The 12,035-nt window shown below is 47.8% G+C and overlaps 1 protein-coding gene across 2 annotated transcripts in view; it reads right to left on the reverse strand.

Annotated features, from left to right (window-relative positions):
• The window catches only part of ACO2 (aconitase 2), a 175,711-nt gene that overhangs the window by 120,689 nt on the left and 42,987 nt on the right, over positions 1-12,035 (reverse strand). The gene's annotated exons all lie outside the window — the stretch shown is intronic.

Below are 12,035 nucleotides of genomic sequence, written 5' to 3' on the forward strand. Positions count from 1 at the left end.
AAGACCAATGATACTTACTGGGAAAACGACCAATGGCATACTGCTCCAACCACCACCATCTTTCAAAATGGTGGTGCCTGACCCCTAGCAGTATGTTGAAACCCACCCTAGTGGTCAGTTTGCCAAATAAGGTAAGTACTCCCTTAGCTGACAAGCTGACCCCTAGAAGTACATCTCTACATACTGCTAGGGATCAGGCTCCACCATTTTGGAAGATGGAAGCAGTAGAAGTTCGATCTTGGAGGCCCTCCTGGGACTAGGTAATTAGTACTAGTCCACAGTGGGTAGGTTGGGGAGGGGACTAGATGAGAAGCTGCAGTATGGAGGCTCTCTGACTGAGGGCCTTCCAGACCCAGAAAACCCTGGAAAGAGGGTAGAAGGAGAAAAAGTATTTTCTTCTCCCTCTTGGGCTATCAGGGCTCAGGCTGAACAGAGAGTCAGTCATCCAAGGTGAAGTGCTGTACATCACCCAGAATGACCTTTTGCTCCCACACCTCTTTACTCCAACCCTGAACTGGATTAAAGATTCAGCACTACCCAAATTAAAACACACTGCCAAATTTTGGCACTTTTTTTTAACATCATGAGCAATTATTGGTTTCAGTCTTCCGGATGCCCACTGCACTATCCTTTAGCGTAGTGGGTTTTGTTTTGATTTTCTGTGCTTTAAAAAAAAACCTCTACGATTAGCATGGGAAAATTAGAAGTAAACTCTAGCACTAATGGTTAGTGCAGCTTATTACACTGGCCCCTCAGAGCGCACAACAGAGACCAGAAATTAAAACAGAAATGATATGACTTTTGATTCCATCTCCTCTAGAGATCCCTCCTGCCCGTTTGAGCATCTCTCAGTAAATCATCTTTTAACAAAGGGATCTGCATAGAATAGCAGCTCACAGGGAAACCAAGTAGTTCAGGCCTTACTTTTACATAAACAGGAAAGCAAGATAGGTAAAATACCTATGAACTAGAAATGTATAAGTGTGTGGTTTAACACTTCCTCCATGTCCCCTGAAGCAGTACAATGCAGCATAAAATCTACCTGGGGCTAATGACCTATCCTAAGCCAAAGCACCTTCTGAACTGCTCAGTACGCTGCCCATCAAGGGACGCATTGGGCGATACTGCTTCACTGAAGCCAATAATGAAACAGGAAGGGAGTAAGATGGTCATGAAAATACTGATGCATGAGGGCTGCACAACAAGTTCTGTAGTGAACAGTCTTGAGTATAATCATAGCCTGTTCCACTCTACAGCACTTACAGTATGCAGGTCCATAATAAGGTATGATTGTAATGGGTTAACTTTCAAAAGCTAAATCCAGAACAAAAGTTCAATTTTCTGGGAATACTGACAACTGTGAAGGGTCATGCCAAGAACATTTAAACATAGTCTGTGCCAGTTAAAAGCTCTCTGAGTGCGCAGATCAGCTGACTCCTCAAGTCACACTTCAGAACCCAATCAGATGATTCTTTTGGTAACAGGATGTCATAACATGCAAAAGGCTTGTCAACCACTATTCCTACTACCCAGAGATGATGTGATCTTAGTTAGAAAGGTCAAGAAGTGATATGCACATGTAAGGTATGCATGCTTGCTTAGCCTTTGTTTGAGTAGCCTAATGGTTAGAGCACCAGTTTTAACATCCAGAGGTGGCCGGTTCAAATCCCACTGCTGCTCCTTGTGATCTTGGGCAAGTCATTTAACCCTCCATTGCCTCAGGTACAAACTTGGATTGTGAGCCCTCCAGGGACAGGGACAGAGAAATACCCAGTGTGCCTGAATGTAACTCACCTTGAGCTACTACTGAAAAAGATGTGAGCTAAACCCAAATAAATAAATAAATAAATACATGGAGATTAACACTTTCACACCCAACCCAAATGGACAAATTGTTTAGGCCCTGACCAAAATGGGAGGAATAAGAATGTTAAAAATAGAATAAAATAAAAGTTGAGATGGGAAAAAAAAAGTCATACTGGGGGTCTGAGTGGTGTCGGACTCGCCGTCTTATTGGATGTGGAGGAACCAACTACACTCTTTGATGCTGTTTGAAAAAGACTGGTGGGTTCATACCCACGACGGAAAAGGGCCTTTCTGGTGGTGTGGGGCACATATATTCAATCTTTGTCTCTGAAAGCCTGCAGCGGGATACTGAATACTCTATAAGGAGTAGGAGGACTCTTGTCAGCCTTTCACCTTTTTTTTGGTGGGGGGGGGGGGGAGCTAAGAGAACCATTCTGTTCGTTTCAAGGATACCTATCAGATGGAGGGGGGTCATAAGATTATAGTCTTTCTGCCATACCAGTTTATCTTTGGTGTGGATTTTACTATTTCCTAGTGTTCTTTTTACTTACTATGGAGACTCATGGGTTCAGTGGGGACCGGGGGGGGGGGGGGGGGGGGTTAATTTGTTAGAAAAATTTGATGGCTGTTTCTACCACTGTTGTTGGATCCTGTATGTTTGATTACTGGTGTTCTATTCTAAAAATTTCTGTTGGTTCTAATTGCAGTACTTGAGCAGATATGTCATCAGTAAAAAAAACATTGAAACACGAAATAAATAAAAGATACCACAAAACAAAAGGGATGCTGTAAAAGGGTGGAGTGTTTTTATAGCAGAAGGGTGTTTGTGAAGAGTTGAGTAGTTACTTATTGGTCATTATGAAGCAGAGATTCTGTTGTAGAGTGGAGTGTTTCCCTAACATCTGCAACGCAGGAGGCACTGAACTGACATTATAATTGCAAGCATAATATAATCTAAAAGTGCAAGCGATTAGTCAGGCTAAAAATATTCCCAACTTAAACACATCCATGCAGAAGGTATTACACAATTAGCAATGATCAGTATTTATTCCATTCTCCAATGGTTCCAACAGCAGCAGGTAGAGTATATGCTGAACTGCTGATAGACAGCAGTAAAATAACTGAAACATTTTCCTATGGAGTAGCAATTATGAAAGGCCCTGTGGCATATTTGCCGGAAAACAAAACGTTTGAGTAATCCTAAAATGTACTTCATAAGACAAGAATGACATTTCTGTTAACCTTCAAAGCTGCGTCTGTTCCAAGGGTATTGAGGTTGAGCTATAAATATATTTCTGCAATCAGCAGTTCTGGGACTGCATTACAGAGTTATTGTAATAACCTTGAGAGAAATCCAGGCAGGAAGAACTTGTCTTATGAAGCAAACACAGGAAGAGGTACGACAAAGCAAAGTTACTCATCTGTAGCAGATGTTCTTCGAGGACAGCAGGCTAAGTATTCTCACAGCAGGGTAATGTCATCTGACGGAGCCCAGTGCGGACGCTGACTACGTAGACTGAGAACTTTCTAGTAGCATCCCACCATGCATGCGCTGGTGCCTTCCCATCCGACGCATAAGCACGGGTCCCTGTCATATATGCTAGCTAAAGAATACAACTCCAAGGGGAGGTGGGAGGGTATGTGAGAATACTTGGTCTGCTGTCCTCAGAGAGCACCTACAACAGGTGAGTAACTTTGCTTTCTCTGAGGACAAGCAAGCCTTCGTATTCTCATACCTGGGAATCCCTAGTTACCAGGCTCACTGAAAACAACGCCAGGAGAATAGGGAATCGAAACATCGAGGCCTGGAAGTCAATCAACCTGAAAATATTTACATAATAGCTGTGAAAGTGCAGCCTGGCTATGGAAACAATTTTTGTTATTTGTAAGTTTTGATCTGAGGTTTGTGATGTATTTTATTACTGTGTATGGAAATTTGTAATCTGCCAAGAATGCAAGATTGCGCAGAATATAACTCTGAAATAAATAAAACTGGGCCTAGGGGAGATGGTGCTGGATTCTAGACACCGAACAAATTCTTTCGGACTGCCTGCCCGAACTGGCTATCACATCGAGTATCTTGCTCAAGGCAGTAATGAGATGTGAATGTATGAATAGATGACCATGTTGCAGCTCATAGCCATGGCTCTGACATTATGAGCCTTAATATGACCCTCCAGAGTTAGCCCAGCCTGGGCATAAGTAAAGGAGATGCAATCTGCTAACCAATTAGAAATTGTGCATTTGCTGATAGCTACCCCCATCCCGTTTGGGTCAAAAGAAACAAAAAGCTGGGTGGACTGTTTTACGGGTTTTAGTCCGCTCTAGATAGACGGCTAAGGCTCGCTTGCAGTCTAAGGTATGTAGTATAATCTCACCAAGATGGGTATGTGGTTTTGGGAAAAATGTTAGAAGGACGACTGCCTGATTAAGATGGAACTCCGACACCACCTTTGGAAGGAACTTGGGATGCATGTGGAGAACTACTCCATTGTGGTGAAACTTAATGTAAGGTGGATCAGCTACTAGGGCCTGAAGTTTACAGACTCTGTGAGCTGAAGTGACAGCCAGCACAAACACAACTTTCCAGGTCATACACATGAGATAAGAGGAATGAAGTGGCTCAAAAGGAGCGTTCATCAGCTGGGTGAGCACAATTGAAATCTCATGACACAGCTGGAGTTTTGACAGGAGGCTTTGTCAATAGCAAATCTCTCATCAAGTAAACAACTAGAAGCTATACAGAGATGGACTTATCTTCCACATGGTGATAAGGGAAAATTAGGTTCTTACCATGATAATTTTCTTTCCTTTAGTCATAGCAGATGAAGCCATTACGTATGGGTTGTGTCCATCAACCAGCAGGGGGAGATAAAGAGCACTCAACTTTTCACAGTGCCTCATGGCCAGCTAGCTCCACTGCCTCTTCAGTATTTGAAGCTTCCAAAGCAGTATGGCAAACCACAATGGGAATAACATGAACTTTCCTCACAGCGAACGATGGTCCCTTAACAAGGGCATGAACTCACAAAAGGAGGGAATGAACTCATCCTCCTGGAGGGAATAAACTCGTCCTCCACTTTGTATAAACGGAGGGAATACTTGCATCCTCCTGGAGGGAATAAACTCATCCTCCCAAAACATGAACTGGAGGGAATGAACTCATCCTCCTATAACTGTAACAAGAATCCTGAAGACTGTTTTCCGACTCCCCAAGGAAGGAATATAACTTCAAGAAACAAGAACAGCACCTAAAATCAGAATCACTGCAATACAGACAATCATACAGGGAGGGCTCATGGCTTCATCTGCTATGACTAAAGGAAAGAAAATTATCATGGTAAGAACCTAATTTTCCCTTCCTTGTCATCAAGCAGATGAAGCCATTACGTATGGGATGTAACAAAGCAATCCCTAAATAGGGTGGGAACAAGCCACACCACGCGCTAGCACCTGTGCTCCAAAATGCGCATCCCTCCTGCCAGTCACATCCAGCCTGTAATGTCAGGCAAAAGAGACCCTAGAAGCTCATGGTGCAGCACTGCAAATCTCATGAAGAGATAGTGCTCCAGTTTCCGCCCAGGAAGAGGAAATCGCTCTTGTGGAATGTGCCCTAAAGGCTTCAGGCGGAGCCCAGCCAGACAGCAGATATGCTGAAAAGATAGCTTCTTTGAGCCAACGGGCAATAGTGCCTTTAGACGCTGAAGACCCTCTGCGAGGACCTGCAAACAGCACAAAAAGATGATCAGAGGTCCTGAAAGAATTTGTAATTCACAGATACTGCAACAGAGTCCTGCGCACATTCAAAAGGTGCAACTGCCCAAATGAATCTGGAAACTCCTCCTCAACAAAGGAGGGAAGAAAAACAGGCTGGTTTAGGTGAAACGCTGAAACCACCTTAGGCATGAAGGAAGGCATGGTCCGAACCGTGACCCCTGACTCTGAGAATTGCAGAAAAGGGTCTCTACAGGACAGCGCCTGGAGCTCTTGACACCCGTCTCGCCGAGGTAATGGCCACTAAAAAGACGGCCTTCAGTGTCAAATCTTTCTCTGAAGCATGCCGAAGCGGTTCAAAGGGAGCCCCCTGAAGGGCCTTCAATACTAACCCCAGGTTCCAAGCTGGACAAGTTGCCCGCATGGGAGGATGGAGCCGAAGCACCCCTCTAAGAAACCGTGCCAAATCTGGATGAGCAGCTAAGGACACGCCTTCAACCTTGCCACGCAGGGAGGCCAATGCTGCCATTTGCACCCGCAGGGAATTATAGGCCAAGCCTTTGTGTACACCATCCTGCAAAAAGTCCAGAATCGGCGAGACAGGAGCCCGCAACGGAGAAAGCGCTCTTGAAACACACCAGACTTCAAACTGGCGCCAAATCCTGGCATAAGCCATGGAAGTGGAGTGCTTACGGGACTGCAGGAGAGTGGAAATTACCTTATTTGAGTAGCCTTTATCTCTCAATTGCGCCCTCTCAATCGCCATGCCATAAGACCAAAGCGGCAGGCGTCCTCCATGGCCACCGGACCCTGTGACAACAGGTGCGGAACCAGAGGTAACGGAAAGGGAGCCTCCAACAGCATCTGTCGGAGGTCCGCATACCAAGGCCTCCTGGGCCAATCCGGGGCGATGAGCACCACTTCTCCTGGATGCAGCCGAATCCGCAGGAGCACTCGCCCTATCAAGGGCCACGGAGGGAAGACATACAGCAAGCCCAGGGGCCAGGGTCGAGCCAAGGCATCCAACCCGGCAGAGCGAGGATCCCTCCGTCTGCTGAAGAAGCAAGGGACTTTGGCATTGGAACTGGTCGCCATAAGATCCATCACTGGCTTGCCACATTTGGCACATATCTGCAGGAATACATCGTCTGCTAGTTCCCACTCCGCTGGATCGATCTGATGCCTGCTTAGATAGTCGGCTTGCACGTTGCTCTGACCTGCAATGTGAGCTGCTGACAGGGACTGTAGATGCAGCTCGGCCCAGTGGCAAATTTGTTCGGCCTGCGCGGCTAGAGCTCTGCACTGAGTGCCGCCTTGTCGATTTATGTAGGCCACTGCTGTCGTGTTGTCCGACATCACTCGGACAGCCAATCCTTCCAGGGTCACTTGAAAGGCCAGAAGAGCCAGAAACACCGCTTTCAACTCCAGGCGGTTGATAGACCACTCCGACTCGTCGGGCGTCCACAGACCCTGGGCATGCTTCCCCTGGCAATGTGCGCCCCAGCCCTTCAGGCTGGCATCTGTCACCACTAGGCACCAATCGGGGAGCGCCAGCGGCATTCCCCGCCGCAACATGCTGTCCGAGAGCCACCACGGGCCGCAGGGAGCCAAGAAAGTCTGCACTGATAATCCTGAGATACTGGAGACCATAGTTGAAGTAGAGAATAATGTAGAGGTCTCAGGTGCGCTCTCACCCATGGCACCACTTCCAAGGTGGCCGTCATCGATCCCAACAGCTGGACAACATCCCAAGCTCGCCGGCGAGGCATCCTCAGGAGCAGACGGACCTGATTTTGAAGCTTGCACCGCCTTTGCTCGGGAAGAAACACATAGCCCGAGGCTGTGTCGAACCCGGCCCCCAAATATTCTAGAGATTGTGAGGGGGTCAGGTAACTTTTGGCCATATTGACGACACAGCCCAGAGATTGAAGGATTGAAACCACTCTGGCTGTAGCTAGATGACTCTCTTTTTCTGAGTCTGCTCTGATGAGCTAGTCGTCTAGGTACGGGTGAACCCAGATACCCTCTCGCCTGAGAAAGGCAGCTACTACCACCATTACCTTGGAGAAGGTTCGGGGAGCTGTGGCGAGGCCAAAAGGCAAGGCCCAAAACTGGAAATGTTTTCCCAACACCGCAAACCGCAGAAACTTCTGGTGCGGGGGCCAAATTGGTATGTGCAAGTAAGCTTCTTTCAGGTCCAGAGACGTGAGAAACTCTCCTGGCTGTACCGCCGCAATGACAGAGCGCAGGGTTTCCATGTGAAAATGCCGCACTCTTAAGGACTTGTTTGGCTCTTTTAAGTCCAGGATCGGGCGAAAAGACCTGCCTTTTCGTGGCACCACAAAGTAAATGGAGTAGCGGCCTAGACCTTGTTCGGCAGGAGGCACCGGTGTCACAGCCCCTATCTGGCACAGACTGTGCAAAGTCTCCTCTACCGCCGCCCGTTTGGCGGCAGAACCGCATCGGGACTCCACAAACACGTCTCTCACTGGGGCATCAAATTCTATTCGTTATCAGTCTCTGATCAGGTCCAAGACCCACTGATCTGCGGAGATTTTGGCCCACTCCTCGAAAAAGAGGGAAAGTCTTCCTCCGATGACAGGAAATGAGGAGGGGGCCGGCACACCATCATTGAGAGGGTCGCCCCTGAACTCCAGGCATCTAAAAAGATGACCTCCCAAGCCAAATGCTTTAGAAGACAAGAAGCAAGCAGCTCAAAAGGAGGTTTAATCAGCTGAGTGAGAACGATGTTGAGATTCAAGGACATAGGTGGAGGTTTGAGAGGGGGCTTTGTTAACAACAGACACACATGAAAAGAGCCACAAAGGGCTGTGCAAAGAAAGGCATACAGTCAACACACTTCTGTTTGTTGAGCTCTGAATGCACTGAGATAAACCCTGACAGAGTTGGTCTTGAGACTTGAATGAAGGAGTTATTCAAGGAGAGATGGTGAAGGGCAACAAATAGAATCTACGGAGCTGCCCACACACAAGATGGCAAACCTCTATCATTTGAAAGAATAACACTTCTTGGTGGAGTCTTTTCTGGAAGCTAGCAAAACTCTGAAAACACCTTCAACAAGATGCAAGGAAGCAAACTCTAAGCTCTGAACATCTAGGCTGTGAGAGCCAAAGATTGGAGATTGGTATGTAGGACACCCTTGTTCTACGTTATGAGGGTTGGGAAATACTCAAGTCTCCACGGTTCTTCTGAGGACAATTCCAAAAGAAGGGGGAACCAGATCTGCCTGGGCCAATAATGGGAGATCAGGATCATGATTCCACGGTCTTGCTTGAGTTACAGGAGAGTCCTTCCCACTAAAAGAATAGGAGGATATGCATACAGAAGACCAATTTCCCAATGAAGAAGAAAAGCATCCAACTCTGGTTTGTTGTGGGCCAGAAGCACCGAGCAAAAGTGGGAAATTTTCTGGTTGAAATAACTGGTGAAAAGGTCGATCGAGGGTGTGCCCCACTTCCAAAAGATCTTGCAGGCAATAGATATGCTGAGAGAGCACTTGTTGGGTCGCAGAACCCTGATCAGCCTGTCAGCCAAAGTGTTGCATGTGCCTCAAAGAAATGATGTTGAGAAGCATCCCATGTCTGGATGCATAGTGACACACTGGCAAAGAGGGGAAGATCCGCACCCCCTTGTTTGTTGTTGTAATACATGGCAACCTGGTTGTCCATTTGAACAAAAACTTGGTTGGAGAAATCCAAATTATAGCTACGTAATACAAAGTTCCACGTTAGGAGTCACCAATCAGGAATCCGCACTGATAATATGTTGAAACCATCTGCACAGTGTGCAGCAGCGGCTAAGAAAGCAAATAGAATGTTAGGTTTTATGTGACTCCCAGGGAGCATCTTCATATGTGAGTAGTAAATTTAAAACGAATCGGAGAGGGGTGTGCAGGGGGGCCGCTGCAACCTCTGCAGGTGGAGAAGGATAATCCAGGACTTCGAGCATCTCAGCCCTGGGCTCATGCACAACCTCCATGGGGAATGGAATGTCCCTAGACATTTCCCACACAAAGGATGAGCAAGTAAGACTCTCAGGTGGAGACATCCTCACTTCAATCGGTGGAGTAGGATCAGAAGGAAGCCCACAGGACTCCTCCTCCGAAAAGTACCTGGGGTCTTCCTCTTCTTCCCACGAGTGCTCCCCTTCGGTATCAGACAGAAGCTCCCTAAAAGCAGCCCGAACCCGAGCCTGCCTCGACTTCAAGGATCAATGACCTCGTGGGCAGTGTCGAGAAGCCGGCCCCTGCCTGGACTCCGGCGAAGCTTCCTCTACCGATGTCGAGGGGGAGTCGACCTGGGTGGCAACCGGCTCCGGTACCGCAAACGGCACAGAGGCCAAGAACCTCCTCACAGGCGATGGCCCAGATGCCGTCTCTGCCGTAGGCATGAAAGGCGCAAGCACCCCCGACACCGAGGCAGACTGACGAAGCAAACCTTCCAGAAGCTCTGGAAGAAGGGCCCGGATGCGCTCGTCAAGAGCTTCCATCGGAAAAGGCTGGGGGACTGGTGCAGGAGTCAGTGCCAGAATCTGAGGAGGCTCGAGAGCCGGTATCAGGCTGCCAGATGACCGACGCATCGGCACCTCCTGAATGGAGGGTGAGCGGTCCTCCCGGCGCCTACGCTTCTCGAGTGCCAACTCCCTCGGCTCCCCGGAGCTCTCGGTACCGTGTCTGGAAGGAGATCGATGACGGTGCTTCTTCGCCTTCACTCAACGCCCATCATCGAGACTCCTTGGTACCGAAGAGGAGGACGTGCAATCCTCATGCCTATTCAAGGCCGGGTCCGACTGAGGTCGGTCCCAGGGGGCCTGCATAGCAGAAGGCCTTGAGACAGGTGGAGACCCACTCGATGCCTCGCTGCTCCCAGCGCGTTGTGGTCTTTCGGCAGCCATTACCTGAACTCTCGATGTCGATGCCTCCCTCAACACCGAGGCCGCCGACCTCGGTACCAATGTCGATGCCGACATCGAAGGACCGGACCGATCGGAAAAAAGATTCTCGCATTGAGCCTCTCGAGCCACCTGGGTCCGCTTTTTCATCATGTTACACAACTTACAAGCAAATGGTAGATGGTCGGGACCCAGGAACTGAAGACACCACGCGTGGGGGTCGGTCCCAGAGATGGTCCGGTTGCACCGAGTACAACGCTTGAAGCCGCTGGGCGTCCTTGATGACATGGAGGGAAAAACAGCAGCAGCGAAATTAAACGGCTCGATGGTGCCAAAAAAGGAGCACAAAAAAAGAAGAAAGAGCCCGACTGAGCGGCCTAAAAGCGGCTGCGTCGAAAAGTAAAGGAAACTTGAAGAGGGGATAAAAACTAAGAAAATAAGTGAAAAAAAGGGTTGTTGGTTTTTTGTTTTTTTTTAATTTTGGATATAAAGAAAATAAAAAAAAGAAAGAAAAAGGGAAATTTAGGGCGGTAAATGCCAAACACGGTTCTCCTGTGGCAGAAATGGGAAGGAACAAAAAAACAGCTTTCCCAGACCACGGGTAAGAAGAAACTGAGAGCTGCACTTTTGCGTCACGGGCGGGAAGCCGGCCCGCGTGACGGAACGTTCCGGAAGATTCCTAAGCTTTGAAGATTTTTCCGGTCTCCTGGGGCCATCACGGACGACGACCCACATGTATTATTAGAGCCTGCTTGTCCTCGGAGAATAACAACACACATATACATTCAATGGTATCAACATTAACACATTTCATTCATGCACAACTGATAAAGTCCAACCTATTTTTTTGTTGTTGTTACATTTGTACCCCGCGCTTTCCCACTCATGGCAGGCTCAATGCGGCTTACATGGGGCAATGGAGGGTTAAGTGACTTGCCCAGAGTCACAAGGAGCTGCCTGTGCCGGGAATCGAACTCAGTTCCTCAGTTCCCCAGGACCAAAGTCCACCACCCTAACCACTAGGCCACGCCTCCACTCTTTTCTATTAACAAGTTCCCAAAATCAGCTGCAATAATGTCCAACGCTGTATGTCCACTTGAAAATGATCTTGTAATCTTAACACAACAGTGTGTTCAACTTTTACTGCCCAATCATATGTCCAAGCAGCAATAATGAATCATGTATTCAATAGGTGACTATCTTGTAATCCAGGTACACTTAACGTGTCCACATTACCCTATGTTCTCTCCCAGCAGCTGAGACAAAGTCCATCAATAGGAACGTCTCTAGTCGAACTCCATCTGGATGTTTTCACACGTTCCAACAAACAACTCAGTATCTTTCATTGGTCTCAAATATATCTCATGCATATTCATTGGAGAAATCCTAGAAACCCGATCAGGGTATGGGCCTCAAAGACCAAGGTTGGACACCCCCGCCTTACAGGAAAGCTTTCCGATACAGAGCAAGCATAAGGAGAAGATATTCCTCCCCAGTGCCCAATAACAAATCAGCTACATGCAGCTAGACTGAGGCTGAGCTGTACACAGAACAGGGCAAGGCCTCCTTAAATCAGAGATCATGGGAGTTCATTTTCTCAGACA

The sequence above is a fragment of the Microcaecilia unicolor genome, chromosome 1, assembly GCF_901765095.1.
Source record: "Microcaecilia unicolor chromosome 1, aMicUni1.1, whole genome shotgun sequence".
Classification (NCBI taxonomy): Eukaryota; Metazoa; Chordata; class Amphibia; order Gymnophiona; family Siphonopidae; genus Microcaecilia; species Microcaecilia unicolor.